The sequence below is a fragment of the Notechis scutatus genome, chromosome 5 (assembly GCF_049901735.1).
Source record: "Notechis scutatus isolate UNSWTSFEM ecotype Mainland chromosome 5, rNotScu1.2, whole genome shotgun sequence".
In the NCBI taxonomy this organism is placed as follows: domain Eukaryota; kingdom Metazoa; phylum Chordata; class Lepidosauria; order Squamata; family Elapidae; genus Notechis; species Notechis scutatus.
Window position 1 is genome coordinate 3,332,960 of NC_142013.1, and position 18,659 is coordinate 3,351,618.

Consider the following 18,659-nt stretch of genomic DNA (forward strand, 5'->3'; position numbering starts at 1 on the left):
TCTATTTCTTTCCTTTCATCCATCTATCTTTCATCCATCTATCTCTCATCTGTCTCTATTGTCTGTCTCTCTCCATCCATCATATATCTCTCTCCTCTTATCTGCTTTCATCCATCTATCTTTCCTTTCATCTCTCTCTCATCTCTATTGTCTCTCTCTCTCCATCCATCATATCTCTCTCTCCTCTTATCTCCTTTCATCCACCTTTCATCTCTCATCTCTATTGTCTCTCTCTCTCTCCATCCATCAGATATCTCTCTTCTCTTATCTCTCCTTTCTTCTATCATCTCTTTCTATCTCTCTATGTATCAACTATCAATTTATCATCTTTCTTCTCTCTCTCTCTTTCTTCCTCTCTCTCTCACCTGTTTCTCCTACTCCCCTCTCCTCTTATCTCCTTCCTTCTATCATCTTTCTCTCTATCCCTCTCTCCTATGTATCAACCCTCTATTTATCATCCCTTTCTATTTCTACTCTCTCTCACACACCTGTTTCTCCTACTCCCCTCCAATCTCTCCTTCCTTCTATCATCTTTCTCTCTATCTCTCTCCTATGTATCAACTATCAATTTATCATCCCTATTTCTTCTCTCTCTCTCTCTCTTTCTTCCTCTCTCTCTCACCTGTTTCTCCTACTCCCCTCTCCTCTTATCTCCTTCCTTCTATCATCTTTCTCTCTATCCCTCTCTCCTATGTATCAACCCTCTATTTATCATCCCTTTCTATTTCTACTCTCTCTCACACACCTGTTTCTCCTACTCCCCTCAATCTCTCCTTCCTTCTATCATCTTCTCTCTATCTCTCTCCTATGTATCAACTATCAATTTATCATCCCTTTCTTCTCTCTCTCACCTGTTTCTCCTACTCCCCTCTCCTCTTATCTCCTTCCTTCTATCATCTTTCTCTCTATCCCTCTCTCCTATGTATCAACCCTCTATTTATCATCCTTTCCTATTTCTACTCTCTCTCACACACCTGTTTCTCCTACTCCCCTCCAATCTCTCCTTCCTTCTATCATCTTTCTCTCTATCTCTCTCCTATGTATCAACTATCAATTTATCATCCCTATTTCTTCTCTCTCTCTCTCTTTCTTCCTCTCTCTCTCACCTGTTTCTCCTACTCCCCTCTCCTCTTATCTCCTTCCTTCTATCATCTTTCTCTCTATCCCTCTCTCCTATGTATCAACCCTCTATTTATCATCCCTTTCTATCTCTCTAGTTCTATTTTTTTTCTCTCTCTCTCTCTTGCCTATTTCTCCTACCAACCTCTCCTCTTATCTCCTTCCATCATCTTTCTCTCTATCCCTCTCCTATGTATCAACCATCTATTTATCATCCCTTTCTATTTCTACTCTCTCTCACACACCTGTTTCTCCTACTCCCCTCCAATCTCTCCTTCCTTCTATCATCTCTCTATCCCTCTCCTATGTATCAACCATCTATTTATCATCCCTTTCTATTTCTACTCTCTCTCACACCTGTTTCTCCTACTCCCCTCCAATCTCTCCTTCCTTCTATCATCTCTCTATCCCTCTCCTATGTATCAACCATGTATTTATCCTCTCTCTCTCTCTCTCTCTCGCCTATTTCTCCTACCAACCTCTCCTGTCTTTCCACCACCCATCCATCCCTCCTCTCTCCCTCCCTCTCTCTTTTCCCAGTTGTAGAGGCGCCTTCCAAGGGGTCTCTGCCATCCCGTCCCAGATCTCTCGGCTTCCTGGGCGGGCTAGTGGAGGGGAGCCCGGGGGCCGCGGGCAACCCAAGACCCTTCGACCGAGCCAGACCCTCCACCCCAGCCGGGTTGGGACAAGAGGCGAGGCCGGGCCGGCGTCTTCCCCCTTCTGCGCTCCAGCCGAAAGGCGGGCGGGTCCCGCCGAGCGGCTCCGCTTTCGACCCTCCGTCCGGGCGCCGGAGCCGGAGCTTGAAGCCTCGCCCGGCAACCGCGGGGAAGGCTCCTCCGGGCGGGCGGCTGCGTCGCTTGGGCGGGTCCCTCCTGCGGGTAGCTCCGCCTCGCCTTCCCTTCCCTTCCCTTCTTCCCTGCGCGGAGCAGAAGCGGCCAGGCGAGCTGCCCGCAACCGGCCGCCCAGCGTCCCCGGGAGCCCCGCCGGAGAGAGAGAGAGAGAGAGAGAAAGCACCGCCGGTTCCTCCGCCTTGCAACCGGTTTGCTCTTTTGCACGCTACTCCTTCGCCCGCCGGGCTCTTTCCACCGCTCCCAGCCGGCTTCCTTGCTTGCCCGGCCCGCCGGGGTTACACAAGCGGCCGGAGAGAGAGAGAGAGAGGGCGGGCGGAGTCCGGCTCTCCGCGCACCAGGTAAGCCTCCGCGGGGAAGAAGGTCACGGGAGTTTCCTAGCCACGCGGGAAGGGGAAGGGGAGGCTCGGCTCGGTGCAAGCCCCCGGGGGCTTCTCCCAGCCCAAGCGCCCCTCGGGTAGCCAACTGACCGGGGGTGGGGGCAACCAGCCTGGGATGGCTCCTGTGCCTTGCAGCGGAGGTAGGGCCAGGTGGAAGGTTTTTGGGTAGGTGGGGCTACAGGACCTTTGGAGAGCCCCTTTGAAGGATTGCACCCCGGTTTGGGGGTGGGGGGTGTCTTTTCCCGGACTTTTTAGCGGAGCGCCCAAGTTGGCGCCCGCGGGCGCCCGGTTGCAAAAGGCGCCCCCGGGGCTGGTTGCCGAGTTTTAGGGGTCGGGAAACGTCTGTAAAGGGAGACCCGAGTTCAGACAGAGAATGGGGGGGAGGAAACACCGAGCCCCCCTCTGCAAAAGGGGAGACTTCGACTCCCCATGCTCCCCCAGCTGGGACGGATGGGAGTTGTAGTCCTTGCCTCTTTGGAATGGCTTCGCAAAGAGATTGGGACTGCGGGGCTTCCTTGGGTTTTTTAAGTGGCGGGGGGGGAGATTGCTGGAAAGAGAAAGTGAGGTTGCGTTGTTGTTGTTGTGTTTTGGGGCTCAAAGTGCCCCCAACTTCCAACCTGCCAATCCCTGGGCTGGAATTGTACTATCTGTTGTATAATAAACCATGGTTTGGTTTCTCTTGTTTGTGCTGGTTAGTTAATATATTACACCTGGTTACAGGCAGAAAGTAAAAAAAGGCTGCAAATGTTATTTTTTGTTTTTATTTTATTTTTTTTTCTTCTCCTCCTTTCTGGCTCTTTAATGACAGCCTTGAGGGTCAAAATTAAATAACAGCTTGTTCCTACAAAGTTTTCCAGGAAGCCAGGAAAACTGCCTGCTTAGCTCTTTTATTTCCCCCCTCCCCCCCCTTGTTTGGAGGAGAATTAAATAGGTGGGATAATTGCACAGTTGCAGCAGTGAACCTGGCTTTTCAATTCTAGGATTATGGGGGGGAAAAACCAGGAAATCATCTCTTAAGGTCAGGATAGTAGTAGTGGATGATGTTGCACAATTTCTGTGTTTTTTTTTTTAAACCTTGGCCGCTTGGAAGATGGGTGGACTTCAACTCCCAGAATTCCCCACCCACCATCTAAGCTGCCAAGGTATATTAAAAGATAATTCCACATTAAAACTCTTTTCAAAGTAGAAAAGTTAAGATGAAATGAGATATATTAGGAAGTCATTCCAGCAATTCTAGGGGTGAGGGATACCTTAAAATATACATGTCTTAAAATATACAGCTGATTACTTAATGTTAATATGCTTATAGTTGGGGAATGAATTATTAAATACTGTATATTGGTTTTGTTTTATTCTTGCTTTTCTTTAGATTGTTTATTATATAATTGGCTTAGAGGAAAATTAAGGACAAGAATGATGTATAATGTAAAATAAAACAGGTGGTAAGCTAAAAATGGAAATAATAGGGAATAAAGAACTGGGAGTCTATATTTGGATGAAATGATATTGATATTGAATTAATGAATTGAAATATAAAATGGAAATTTATTTAAAGATAAGCAAAATGGATAATGATATGAGATGATATTGTATTATATAAGATTGGTGGAAATGAAAGTATGATTATGTAAAAGTGTTGTAATCTGGAACCACATTGCTCATGTAAAGAGATGTGTAAAAATTAAAAAAATTAACAACTTTTTGGAAAAAAACCCTCTTTTTAAAGTGACAGCACTGAGCTGATATTGGGGGGAATAAAAAATAAATCCATCTTGGGTGAGAAAGACAGGATAGCAAAAAAAAAAAAAAAAAAGTAAAGTTAAAAAGGAGAACAATGTAAAAAGTTAAAAGTAAAAAAACCAGAAAAACATAAAAGAAATTGTATTTTCGGGGCAAGGCCTTTGTGTTGTGTTGCCAACAATACTGCCGAGTTGTACAATTACTTTCACCTTGGTGTGTAAAGGGTGATTAGGATACTGACGTTGCGTGTGTACAGACTGTGTTTGGGCCCTGGATGTGTGGCTTATTAATAAACCATGGTTAAGATAGTTGAGCCTTGGCTGTGGTCTTCTGCTCAGCTGCATTTAATATTGTGTCTAACCTGGATGGCTGAATTCAGTTTGGTTCTGAATTTCAGCGGCTCCAAAAATCTGCATCTTTTCTCCCCCCTTAAGAGCTTAAACAAAGTCGGTTTAAACAAAGTCAGAACAAAGTCATACGGAGCTGGTTGAAACCCTGGTTTGTGGGGGTGAAGAATAATGGCTAGGTTCACACGCATTAGATAGTTGTTACATTTCATGATGGTTTAATATGTGCAAACTCTTTGTGGATCTATTGAGCTCCAAATTATTATTTTTCTTTCCAGTGCGAGAATTTTGAAACTACTTCTAGGAATTGTTCTGGGTGCAAAAGGACATGTTGTTTCAGCGTTAAATGAGATACCATGTTTTCCCGAAAATAAGACCCTGTCTTATATTTTTTTTGCCACCCAAAAAAGGCACCAGGTCTTATTTTGGGGGGACGTCATCCACTGACTAACCTCACTTGCGCACATCGTCCCCGGCCTCCTTTTCGCTACCAGAGGCCTTCAGGAACTACTTCTGCGACCGGCAAGGCTTTCATGAAGGCCTCTGCAGCCGATAATAGAGCTCAGGATCGATCCAGAGCTTTCTAATCAGCTCCAGAGGCCTTCAGATGAAAGCCTGGCCAGCCTTGCCGGAGGCAGAAGAAATGGGCTGGCAAGGCAGGTGTCGGGGTGTGCGAGGCCTGGCTAAAACTGTAAGTAGTAAGGCAGCTCCACCCATTCCCATCCTAGCTTAATTTATACCCGTCCACTCTGCAGTGGGTGGGGTCCTAATTAGGGCTTATTTGGGGGGGGTAGGGCTTATATTGGGTGCACGTGTAAAAATCAAGCTAGAACTTACTTTCAGAGTAGGTCGTATTTTGGGGGGAAACAGGTTATTAAGTGCCACGCCAGTCCAGTTGCAAGAAAAGTCACTAAGCTCTTAAGGACCCAGGATTTGCAGATCCAATGAGTATCCAAAATTAAACCCCTCCCCTCCCCGAGTTTTTTTCCATGGATTGAATTGAAATCCCTCTTTCATTCAAAGTGCTGCCCTCAGTCCTCCCTGGAGTAATATATATTTCCTTGCAATCCTATACTGGTAGGATTGACTTACGGCCACAATTCAGCTCAACCCTTCTGTTCTTGGTTCAAAATTTTTTTTAGTTTGCTTTAACAGAAAGGTTGGTTTATTGAAAAAAAACAAAAACCCCAAAGTTTAGTTTAATCGAAAACTAAAATTGGTGGGGTTTTTTCTTTTTTCCCTTCAATAAACCAACCTCCCTGTCCTTAAGCGAGACATTCGTTAAGTGAGTTTGGACCTGTTTTTACGACCTTTCTGACCACCGTTGTTAAAATGAGTTGCCGCTGTTGTAAGTTAGTCCCACGGTCGTTAAGTGAATCTAGCTTCTCCGGTTGGCTTTGCTGGTTAGAAGGTCGCAAAGGGGGATCACGTGACCCTGATATATGGCAACCGTCATAACTATGAGTCCGTTGCTTAATTAGCATCTAGATTTTGATCACGTGACTATGGGGATGCCACAACAGTCGTGTGAAAAATGGTCCTTTTTTTCAGTGCCGTTGTAACTTCGAGCAGTCACTAAATGAACTATCGTAAGTACAGGGTAACTTGTACAGATGCAGGGGGGGAGGTTCTCATGATTGTGTAGGTACTTGTGTCCCCCCCCCACCCCATGCAAGGCTACACACCCAAGTTTCCATCTGACTTCTGATAAGTCCTTGGGAAAAGCTGCCTTTAACAACCGTAGGATGTGTTCAATGACGGCAGCACCAAAGGTGGTAAAACGTGTGTGGTCCTATGGTGATTTACTTCATGACTGCACTGCTTGGTTATGGAAGTTGGTTGTGATTATGGTCTTGATTGTGTTCGTAAGTCAAGGACTGCCTGATGCCTTCTAAACTTGATAACTGGTATTATCTGTTAGCAAATGGCTTATAATGGAAATCATTGTTAGACAAGGTGGGGGGAAAACAAGAGATAAATAATAGAATAGAATGAGAGGAGAGAAGAGAAATATAGAATAAAATAGAATTGAGAATAGAATAGAATATAGAATAGAATATAGAATATAGAATAGAATAAAATAAAATATAGAATAGAAGAGAGATAGAATAGAAGAGAGAAGAGAGAATAGAAGAGAGAATAGAATAGAATATAGAATAGAATATAGAATAGAATATGGAATAGAATATAGAATAGAATATAGAATAGAATATAGAATAGAATATAGAATAGAATAAAATAAAATAAAATATAGAATAGAATAGAGAATAGAATATAGAATAGAATAGAATATAGAACAGAATAAAATATAGAATAGAATATAGAATAGAATATAGAATAGAATAAAATAAAATATAGAATAGAATATAGAATATAGAATAGAATATAGAATAGTAGAATAGAATAAAATAAAATAGAGAATAGAATAGAGAATAGAATATAGAATAGAATAAAATAAAATAGAGAATAGAAGAGAGAATAGAATAGAAGAGAGAAGAGAATAGAATTCTTTATTGGCCAAGTGTGATTGGACACACAAGGAATTTGTTTTGGTGCAAATGCTCTCAGTGTTCATAAAAATGCATTCGTCAAGAATCATAGGTATAACACTTAATAGTATAGTATAGTCAAAGGGTATAATAGTATAGTCAAAGGGTAGAAATATGTGGGATACAATATGTATCCCACATATTTAGGTCTTCTGACTATTCGAAAATGTGATATTAAGATGTTAGACCTGTGCAAAATCTAGTGCCTTAAAACTTTGTAGCCTACATAAAATTCTAAATAAAGTTCATATGGATGCCAGCAACCCCTTCGATTGGATAATTCGGCTGAATGAATATAGAATAGAATATAGAATAGAATAAAATAAAATATAGAATAGAATATAGAATAGAATATAGAATAGAATAGAATAAAATAAAATATAGTGGGTAATTCTTACTAATAAATGCTCCCTTATCAAACTGATTGAAGGCGGAGCTCCTAAGCCGGACAAAATACAAATTTGTGGTTTTAATATCCCAACTTTCGTTCCCCCAATAGATCATCGATCCCTGTTTAAGCTGAAATGAGCAGTAGATCTGTTTCTGCCTTGATCTCACCCTGATGCCATGGTACATGTTCGTTTAAACTAAAATCAATGTTTCCTATATTATTCCTTATAAATCTCTCACAATTTATAATACCTACGGTACCTGAGATGGTTCTATTGTTAAGCTGACCATTTTTTGATGCCTCTTGCCACTTAGGGTTCGTATCTTTGGGTTTTAGGCTTTAGATTAATAATGGATTTTTTTTTTTACATTTTATATGTGTAGTTTCTACATTGTGGTTTTCTCTCCTTGTTGTGCACAACTAAAGTTGCCTTCAGTGAGATGGGCAGCTATCTAAGATGATGATGATGATGATGATAATAATAATAATAATAATAATAATAATAATAATAATAATAATAATAATAATAATAATAATAGAAGATTAATACCTAAGATGCTGGCAGCAACCCGAATCAATCATCAGCACCAGTCAATGATATTTTGTGATATATTTTTAAATGTTCAGTTGAGTTTCATTAATAATAATAATAATAATAATAATAATAATAATAATAGAAGATTAATACCTAAGATGCTGGCAGCAACCTGAATCAATCATCAGCACCAGTCAATGATATTTTGTGATACATTTTTAAATGTTCAGTTGAGTTTCATATAATAATAATAATAGTAATAGTAATAATAATAATAATAATAATAATAATAATAATAATAATAATAATAATAATAATAATTTGATACCCTTATCAACCATTAGCACCAGTCACTGGTATTTGTGATATATTTTTAAATGTTCAATTGACTGACTTTCATGTTTAATGAATAAAAGAGATAATAATAATATAAAACTCACAATATACCTGCAAATAGATTTAGAACAACACAACGTAAAGCCATATTTAAAACAAAAAATAAAAATAAAAACAATAAAAAAAAACCCTAACAAAAAGAATCAAATTAGTAAAGTGCAATAGAACAAAATTTGGGAAAACAAAACAAAACCAAAAACATCCCAAAAAATAAAAAACCAACTCCCATCCTCCCACCCCAACGACAGCGGGTCACACTAGCCATCTGATGGGTGCCATCCCGCTCTGGGTTCCCCAGGCCCGCTGGCAAAACCAGGCCTTCAGTGCCTTTCGGAATAGTATTAATGAGGGGGCCGTTCTAATCTCGGGGGGAATGAGGTTCCAGAGAGAGGGAGCCACCACGGAGAAGGCCCTTCTTCTGGGTCCCACCAGGTGCATCTCCCTCAGGGGTGGGACCCGCAGCATCCCCTCCCTCCCCGCTCTGGAGGGTCGGGTAGATGTCACTGGCAAGAGACGGTCCCTCAGATAACCCGGACCCAAGCCACGAAGGGCTTTAAAGGTACAACCAGCACACCTTGAATATAGAATACAGAATATAGATATTGTCACTTTCAGGAAAGTGAGTCTTGCATTCAGGAATCGGCCAGAACTGAAGAATTAATCCATCAATCAGAATTGAGCTGGAAAGGGATCCCAGAGGCCATCTAGTCCAAACCCCTTGCTCATGCAGGAGACCGTAGACCATTCTGATAAGCGAAGTCAATGGGGAAGCCAGGTTCACTGAACGGCCATGTTGCTAAGTGAACAATTGCAGCGATTCCTTTAACCAACTGCGGCAAGAAAAGTCGGAAAAAAAATTCCCTTTTAACAAATGTCTCGCTTAACAACGGAAATTTTCGGCTCAATTGGGGTCGTACGTCGAGGACTGCCTGCATTCAGCGGTGCAAAAATATGGAAAAAAAGTCCCAAAGATTCAGAATTTGGATTGTTTTTTTTAATTTTTTATTTTAAAAGCAGCAATTATCCCCTACGACTTTATGGTGACCCAATTGGCACAGGCAAAATTACTGAAAACAATTCCAGCCAAAATTAAGGAATATCGGGAATGCTTTTTAAAGATGGCATACAATGGTAAAGAAAAGCTACTTTGATAAATTCTAGGATAAATCCCATTTCTTTGAGCAAATGTGAAGAAATAATAGGTGAATCCGGGGTGATTTAGCAGCGTTTTTCCCATTGTTGTTGGCCAATTATTTTCATTTCAATGGAACAATGCAGAATATTGCATTATTAGACCCTGAGCTGAGCTTAGTAAGGATGATTATTATTATTATTATTATTATTATTATTATTATTATTATTATTATTATTATTATTATTATTATTATATTATTATTATTATTATTATTATTATATTATTTTATTATTTTATTATTATTATTATTATTAAAATAGCTGAAGGACAGCAGAGAACAGGAAGAGTTGATAGCTTTATCAGTCTCAGCCAGACAAACCCTGGATATCTTGGAAAACAGGAAAGGCTTTGAATGCTTCCATATGGTAGGCAATATGCTGGAAATTGCAGAAAAGAAACATTTTGCTTCAGAGATCCAGGTGCCTAGATATCTGAATTAAATAAGATTTCATTTGGAGAGGCAGTTTGGTCCAGCAGTTAAGGCACCAGGTTAGAAATTAGGAGACTGTGAGTTCCAGTCTTGTCTTGAGTCAAATCACCAGGAGATGGAGAGTTCTAGTCTCGCCTTAACCATGAAACCAGCTGGATGACTGGGACTTCACCAAGAGACAGTGAGTTCTAGTCCTGCCTTAGCCATGAAAACTGGCTGAATTACTTTGAGCCAATCACTAGAAGACTGTGAATTCTATATTCTATCCTATTCCTTATTCTATTCTGTTCTATATTCTATTCTATTCCTTATTCTATTCTATATTCTATTCTCTATTTTATATTCTCTATTCTTTCTTCTATCTTCGATTCTACGTTCTATATTCTCTTGTGTTCATATTCTATTCCATTATATTCTATATTCTATATTCAATTTTATTCTATCTTCTATTCTCTGCTATATTTCTATTCAATTCTATTTTCTATTCTTTTTCTATTTTCCATTCTATTCTATATTCATTCCTATTCCATTCTCCCTCCCCAGAGTTTAAGAACAATCTGGTTTCTAAGAAAAAAAAGAAAGGTGTATGTGTGTGTTTGTGAAGGGATAAAACCTAAATTAGCTGCTTCCAGGAATCCTGAGCAAGATTAATGAAGCCTTATCAGGCTAATTAAGAAGAATATACTGGAAAAGTGCAGCTGACAGCCTCTTCAATATCTTAATCCATTCCTTGCAAGTTGCAGTGACAGTTGGCTACTGGGAAAAAAAATGTTGGGGGAATCTTCAAGCTAAAATGGTCATCTGTTGCATTCAGGAAGTCCTTGATTTACGACTATTCATTTAATGACCGCTCAAAGCTACAGCGGTGCTGGAGAAAAGAAAAGGCAATTGACGATGGATCCTCGTACTTACGACCATCGCGGTGTCCCCCGTGATCACGGTTTGGGTGCTCGGCATGCATCCTCGGTATACGACCAGAGTTTGAGCCCAAAATATCCATTGCTATGATGGCGGTGAAGTGACGTTTTGCCCCATTTTATGATCTTTCTGGCCGCAGTCATTAAAGAAATCACTGTGTTGTTAAGGAAGTAACCCGGTCATTAAGTGAATCCGGCTCCCACCCACCCATTGACATTGCTTGTCAGAAGGTTGCAAAAGGGGATCCCATGACCCCGGCGACACTGCGACCATCGTAAGTACGAGTCCCTTGCCAATGGTCGGAATTTGGATCAGGTGACCATAGGGAACGATGCAACATTCATAAGTGTAAAAAACAGTCGTAAGTACCTGCCAGTTGCCAAGCCTCTGAATTGTGATCGCATGACCATAACAGATACCAAATAATCAGAGTTGGAAGGGACCTTGTAGGTCATCTAGTCCAACCCCCTGCCAAGGCAGGAGACCCTACACCAGTGGTGGCTAACCTTTTTGGGCTCCTGTGCCAAAAATTGTGCCAGCACCCAGAAGGCAATGCACGCCCCCCCTCACGCCCCCTGAGCATGGACGCACAATCTCCCCCCTCACCCCGCTGTCCCCTTATCTGTACTGTGCCTCCCAGCTGATTTTCGGCCTCCCAGAGACTTGAGGGAAGCCTCCGCAGGCTTTGCAGGCCGAAAAATGGGCCCGTTTTTATCACATCCGGTATTTCCGGAAATACAAGAAGTGATGAAACAGGCCTATTTTTCGGCCTGCAAAGGCTGCAGAGGCTTTCCTCAAGCCCCTGGGAGGCCGGAAAACCAGTTGTGAGGCGCGCACATGCGCAGTGAGATAAGTTTGCCCCCTCCAAGTGGCTCTGCGTGCCCCGCCTGTGGTACGCCCGCCAAAGGTTCGCCCTCACGGCTCTACACCATTTCTGACATGGGGTCCTAAGTGTGAAAAACAGTCATGTAAGTCAATTTTGTGTCACTAAATGAACTGTTCTAAGTCGAGGACTTCCTGGATTTAGGAGACTTTTTATTCCCCAGATCCACAAACCTCGCTGCCTGGATCTCCCGGGCCGTAGATTCCCACGCTGGGCGATGTTTCCCCCAGTTTTGTCAGAAAATCCACTCTTCTCCTTCTTTTTCTCCTACCTCTTGGTTGCAAAAAGAGGATTTCACGGCTCAGCCATATGGACAATTGGCCTCTTTCCCCAAGGAAAAAATAATTAAGCCCTCCAGATTGGAAATGCTTCTATTTTTAGGGGAAGGCGGTATTTTATTTTGATATATGGCTGCTCCTGCACATCCTGTCTTCCTTCCTGGGTGGGGTTTTTATGGGGGTGGGGGAAATAGGGGAGCCAAAAAGACAATTAAAACCACCAGATTGTTACTGGCAGTTTTTCAATCAGAATAGAGTTGGAAGGGACCTCAGAGGTCTTCTAGTCCAACCCCCTTCTCAAGCAGGAGACCCCATACCATTTCAGACAACTGGGTGTCTAATCTCTTCCTAAAAGCCTTCAAGGATGAAGTACCCACAACTTCTGGTGGCAAGTAGTTCCACTGGTTAATTGTTCTCACTTTTAGGAAGTTTCTCCTTAATTCCAGGTTGCTTCTCTCCTTGATTAATTTCCATCCCTTGTTTCTTGTCCTGCCTTCAGGGGCTTTGGAGAATAGATGGGCCCCCCTCTTCTTTGGGGCAGCCCCTCAAATATTGGAAGAGTGCTATCCTTTTAGGGGTAGACAGTTTTCTCTAAAAAAGAGAATTGGATGCTATAGAAAAGAAAGTGCATGAAAAAGGAAGGTGCTTTAAAAATCCTCATTTTTTTTTCCAAAAAAAAAAAAAACACAACAACTTCAGTTTTTACAGTGAAGTTTGGTTTTTGGGCTTTAAAGCGACTTTCTCTACCTTGGCAATTTTAAGATGGGTGGATTTTAGCTCCATCCATGGCTGGCTGGGGGATTCTGGGAGTTGAAGTCCATTCATGCTGGCTGGGAGATTCTGGGAGTTGAAGTCCATGCTGTCTGCGGGATTCTGGGAGTTGAAGTCTGTCCATGCTGTCTGTGGGATTCTGGGAGTTGAAGTCCATCCATGCTGGCTGGAGGATTCTGGGAGTTGAAGTCCATCCATGCTGGCTGCGGGCTTCTGGGAGTTGAAGTCCGTCCATGGTTGCTAGGGGATTCTGGGAGTTGGAGGCCATCCATGCTGGCTGCGGGCTTCTGGGAGTTGAAGTCCGTCCATGGTTGCTGGGGATTCTGGGAGTTGGAGGCCATCCATGCTGGCTAGGGATTCTGGGAGTTGAAGTCTGTCCATGGTTGCTAGGGGATTCTGGGAGTTTGAAGTCCGTCCATTCTGGCTGCGGGATTCTGGGCGTTGAAGTCCATCCATCCATGCTGAAGTCCGCATGGTTGCTAGGGATTCTGGGGTTGAAGGCTGAGTGGGAGCTGAAGTCTGTCCATGCTGTCTGTGGGATTCTGGGAGTTGAAGTCCATCCATGCTGGCTGGAGGATTCTGGGAGTTGAAGTCCGTCCATGGTTGCTAGGGGATTCTGGGAGTTGGAGGCCATTCATGCTGGCTGGGGATTCTGGGAGTTGAAGTCTGTCCATGGTTGCTAGGGATTCTGGGAGTTGAAGTCCACCCATGCTGACTGGGAACTCTGGGAGCTGAAGTCCATCCATGCTGGCTGGGGGATTCTGGGAGTTGAAGTCCGTCCATGGTTGCTAGGGGATTCTGGGAGTTGAAGTCCGTCCATGCTGGCTGCGGGATTCTGGGCGTTGAAGTCCACCCTTTCTTGCTGGAGAATTTTGGGAGTTGATTCATCCATGCTGCCAGGAAAATTAACAATGGTTAAATCTGGGCTGTTCTGTGGCACAACCTTGTCTGTTTGATTTCTAAAGCCCCAGAGCCATTTGAGCTTCTGTTTAATATTAATAACATCATTTGGGAGCAGCAAAACATTATGGATCTCAAGCACCATTATATTCACCAGTCTTGTCCAGGGTCCACTTTTAATTGCGCAATTGTTGAAAGTCACACACCTTGATCCCAAATAGCTCTGTGACTAATTTTCCAAACAGAAACTCAAATAATGTATTACTGGGTAAGGTAGGGGAACATGGTTAATAACCCAGGCAGGAAGTTTGTCTTTTCTCTCTCTCTCTCTCTTGGCTGTTCATCAAGGCCTTTTTCCTTTAAATTTTTTTCACCAAAGTTTGATTACAGGTAATTAAAGCATCTGGACAGAGTTTGGAGTAAGGTATCGTAAGGAGATGTGGATTTATATGTGGGTTTATACAGAAACCAGGTTAAAGGAGAGAAAATGGATTGGAAGACTAGCCTGGGACCAATTAAACAGGTCCAGAGAATCCTCAACTTACAACTATTGGTTTAGTGACCATTCAAAGTTACAACAGCACTGGAAAAAAAAGTGACTCACGACTGTTTTTTCACACTTTTACAACCATGGCAACATCCTTGTTGGGAACAAAATTCGGATGCTTGGCGACTGACTCACACTTACGACGGTTGCAGTGTCCCGGGATCAGGGGAAAACATAGTCACTGAACCAGTAGTAACACCGGTTAAATCCCACCCCGGGTGGAAGCGTATGGGGCAGATTTTCCCATCCGTGCACTGCCATGTGGATTAGATCCGGATTAGATCACGTGCCTTGAAGCTGGGATCTCCTCTCGGTGAACCCGTCTCTGTAGCGTTTGCGAGGCCTTTGCCCTCGTGTTGCTAACACCAAACCCCCCTTGCAGTTTTGTGATTGTCTGGTTTCGGTTTGCTTCTCTCTGTCGCTGCAAAAACAAAACAAAAAAGCAAACCACGATTAAGAGGGAGAAGGTTGTTTAAGGTGACAGAGCTTAGTTTGTTTTCGTTTTGCTTTTTGCAATGAATTACCTGCTATTTAATCCTTGACTACGATGATGAACGACTGAGGGAACTAGATGTGTCTAATTTGTCAGAAATGGTGTAGGGTCTCCTGCTCGGGCAAGGGGTTGGACTAGATGACCTACAAGGTCCCTTTCAACTCTGTTATTCTTTGCTTCTGCATTCTATTCTGTTTTATGCAGAGATTGGGAGAGAAGCTTCTGTAAAATACCCTGGATAAAATCAGCTCCAGCTTATCCTTCTTACAGTATATCAGCTCAAGCTTGGACTTAGACTTAATGATGTTCGCCGTGCCCATGTGGTTCCCCTTTGGCAACCGGATTCATTCAATGACCGTGTGTCTAACTTCACATCTGCGGGGCTTCACTTAGCAACGGTGGCCAGAAAGGGGGTAAAGCGGGACAAAGCTGGCTTGACCAATGTCTCATTTAACAGAAATTTTGGGGGGGTCTGTTGGGGTCGTAAATCGAGGACTTACCGGTATAACTTTTGCCCTGGGCCTTTTATTTTATTTATTTTCCCCATCTTCTGTGTTTTCCTTGGCCTTTGCAAAGATTGTGTGTAGTCTACTTTTTCCGTTTTCTACAAGAGTTCCAGAGAAATAATGTGTCATTTGTTTCTGGTTTGGAAGCCTGCAGAAAACTAACATTGCCCAAATGCATTGCCAAAGGTTGAATTCTCCCGAAGAGAGAACTAAACAAACATATCTATTTTTTTTTCCTCCCAAATGGGGTGGATTCTTGGAAGTTGGGTTAATTTATACATATAATACTATATAAAAGCAAAACAGCCCTAACACATCATCACAAAATCTCCAGAACCATAAAGCCTACAAACTTGAAATTTGGCACCTATGTTCCTCTTGGCTTCTAGGTGCTCACTAAGAAAGGATTTTTGAAATGGCCATCAGAGCATTTAGAGTATTTCCTATATTATTATTATTATTATTATTATTATTATTATTATTATTATTATTATTATTATTATTATTATTATTCTGATGCTAAGGAGTTCTACTCCCCACCTGGAAAGAAATCTCTTCCAAATGCAAAACACAAACAGAGGAGAGGAGTTTCGGTTTCAGTTTCACAGCACCAAGCAGCTTTAGTACAAAACAGTTGAGCTAAGCCACGCCCATGCTCCTTGCTGTCTCCTTGCTCACACGCAAATACTCTTTCAGTTTCCAAACAGCCCTCAACTCTCACACACTGACAGGGCGCTAGCCAGATGAATACCGATGGATGCTGGTAGGCACCAGGGGATCCTAGCCTTGTAAACACAGCAAGGGAAGATTTCTGCATGCCAAAACAGTGGCATAGCACGCTAACTCATCTTTATTTTTCTCTCTTTAAAAGCAGGGAAGAAATACAATTTTAAAAAAAAAAAAATTAGATGAGTAAAATTTATTAACAGTAAAAACTATTTTAGAAAACTGATTACATTATTAGAACAGGAGCAGATGTATTCTTTCCTTGCAGGTTGGCTTCGTCAATATTTATTAAATCGATGTGGAGTACAAGAATTTCATTTTTGGGAGAAGCTTTCATCCTGTAGCATTCTTGATTAAGAGCTGGCAGGTGATCGTTGTTGACTCAGGTGGAATATGATGAAATAGGCACCAAAGGCCTTTTTAAGGAGAAACATTTAAGTTTTTCTGGCTGGGCTGATAATGAGGGATTATGTTATCTCTTTAAAGCCGACCAACGGAATGTAATGGAATTGGTTTTTTAGGCATTTTGCAAGACTTAGCTGCTGAACGCTTTAAGCTTCCGTCTCTTTATTAAAAATTTTGTGCATGAACGTAAGGAAAATGAGAGATTTAAGTAGGACTCGGACGACTCCCTGGGTTTGTTACACAACTGAGCCCAAAACGTTTGTTACTAAGTGAGTTCGGTCCCATTTTACGACTTTTCTTGCCACGGGTGTTAAGGGAATCACTGCAGTGGATAAGTTAGTAACCCAGTTGTTAAGTGAATCTGGCTTTTGCCTGCAAGAAAGTCGCAAAAGGGGACCATGTAACACCCCCCCCCAGGATGCTGCAACCGTCCTAAGTATGAATCAGTTGCCAAGTACCCAAATTTTGATCATGTGACCAAGGGGGAGGCCTCAGTGGTTGTAAGTGAAAAATGGTTGGAGATCGAGAACGGCCTGTATGGCATTTGTGAATTTCAGTGGGTTTTGGGCACTGTAAGAGGCCCTGAGCATTTGTTGCATCCGAAATTGGGAAATGGACTAAATTGGGAGCCTCCAATCTTGGCAACTTTAAGACTTGCGGACTTCAACTCCCAGAATTCCTCCCTGCCAGCATGGGAATTCTGGGAGTTGAAGTCCATGCATGCTGACTGGTGAATTCTGGATTTGAAGGCGACTCAGGCTGACTCGGTTTGAAGGGACCATTCTGGGAGTCTGGGAGTGAATCAGCATGCGGGTTACTGAAATCTGGGCGTTGAAGGCCACCCACATCGGCTGGGGAATTCTGGATGTTGAAGTCCATCCATGCCCGCTGGGGAATTGTGGGAGTTGAAGGCTGCTCAGGCTGACTGGGGAATTCTGGGAGTTGAAGGCTACCCATGCTGATTAGGGAATTGTGGGAGTTGAAGGCCACTCAGGCTGATTGGGGAATTCTGGGAGTTGAAGGCCACACATGTTGATTAGGGAATTCTGGGAGTTGAAGGCCACTCAGGCTGACTGGGGAATTCTGGGAGTTGAAGTCCATGCATGCTGGTTGGGGAATTGTGGGAGTTGGAGTCCATCCATGCCCACTGGGGAATTCTGGGAGTTGAAGTCCACAAGTCTTAAAAGTGGCCAAGGGTAGAGATCCCTGGACTAAATAATCTCTCTACCTGTTGGCTCAAGGCAGTTCAGAGGCACTTTCCTTTACTAAGATCTCAAGAAAAGTCAGAATTAAGCACAAAAGCCGAGGTTTGCCTTCCTTCTCTGTAAAGGCCCGGATAAGCTAGGGAGGCCTGTCAAAGTCTCCTGCCAGGTAGGCGGGTGTCAGGTGTAAATACCTCTGCAGAATTGCCTGAGCTGTAGGTCTCCAGATGCTGGTTTAATTATGGGGTGCATGCTTGCTTTCCATGGCTGGAAAATGGCAAGGAGATAATCACAGGTGAGGCCGGCTGAATTTCGTTCTCTCTGTTAATCCTGGCTGGATTCTGGGAATATTTTAACTATTCCTAGTCTGAGATTTCAGGAAAAAAAAAAACTCTTAAGCCTGACTACAACAGGTTGAGTTTTTTTTTTTTAATTTCTTTTACTAAGTTTGTCTCCTGTTTGTCATTGTTATGGAAATGGTTGGTATTTGCCTTACTTTAAATACAGCTAGTCCTCGACTTACAAAAGTTGAAAACTACCAGTAGAACGACTGTGGCAAAAGAAAGCAAGGATGATACCAGTATAGGTATTCCTCGACTTACAACAGTTCCATGTAGTGACCGTCCAAAGTTGTGACGGCACCGAAAAAAGGGACTTACGGCTGTTTTTCACACTTACAAAAATTGCAACATTCCCGCCCCCCCCTGCGATCCAAATTTAGACGCTTGACAACCAACTCACATTTACGACGGTCTCAGGGTCCTGTGATCTCCTTTTGCGACCTTCTGACAAGCAAAGTCAGTGGGGAAGATTCACTTAACGTCTGTGTTGCTAACAACTGCAGTGATTCACTTAACGGTGGCAAAAAAAGGTCACAAAATGGAGCAAAAGTCATTTAACAAATGTTTTCGCTTCGCACCAGGAATTTCGGGCTCAGTTGTGGTCGTAACTTAAGGACTTACCTGTATTAATATTGGTGCTTAGTAATTAATTGGGTCTTAAGCCTCAATTAATAGTAGCATTGAGTTTGTGTCAAAAAGTCAAAAGTTAAGGCTGCTTAGAAAAAATTGGAGGCCATTGTTGATCTCTTTTCCCCTTTC

At 42.5% G+C, this 18,659-nt stretch overlaps 1 protein-coding gene and 1 long non-coding RNA gene across 5 annotated transcripts in view; one reads left to right on the forward strand and one right to left on the reverse strand.

The window, feature by feature from the left end:
• The window catches only part of LOC148130344 (uncharacterized), a 469,114-nt gene that overhangs the window by 320,379 nt on the left and 130,076 nt on the right, over positions 1–18,659 (reverse strand). The window lies entirely within an intron of this gene.
• Positions 2,017–18,659, forward strand: part of LOC113429413 (glycerophosphodiester phosphodiesterase 2-like) — a 136,509-nt gene continuing 119,866 nt past the window's right edge. For 2 of the 4 annotated variants that reach the window (XM_087965958.1, XM_087965957.1), the window contains exon 1: positions 2,018–2,308. The gene's annotated coding sequence lies outside the window, so the exon portion shown is untranslated. Of the gene's footprint in view, positions 2,309–2,392; positions 2,488–18,659 lie in introns of those variants that run through there. The other 2 variants (XM_087965952.1, XM_087965954.1) reach the window with 2 other exon arrangements.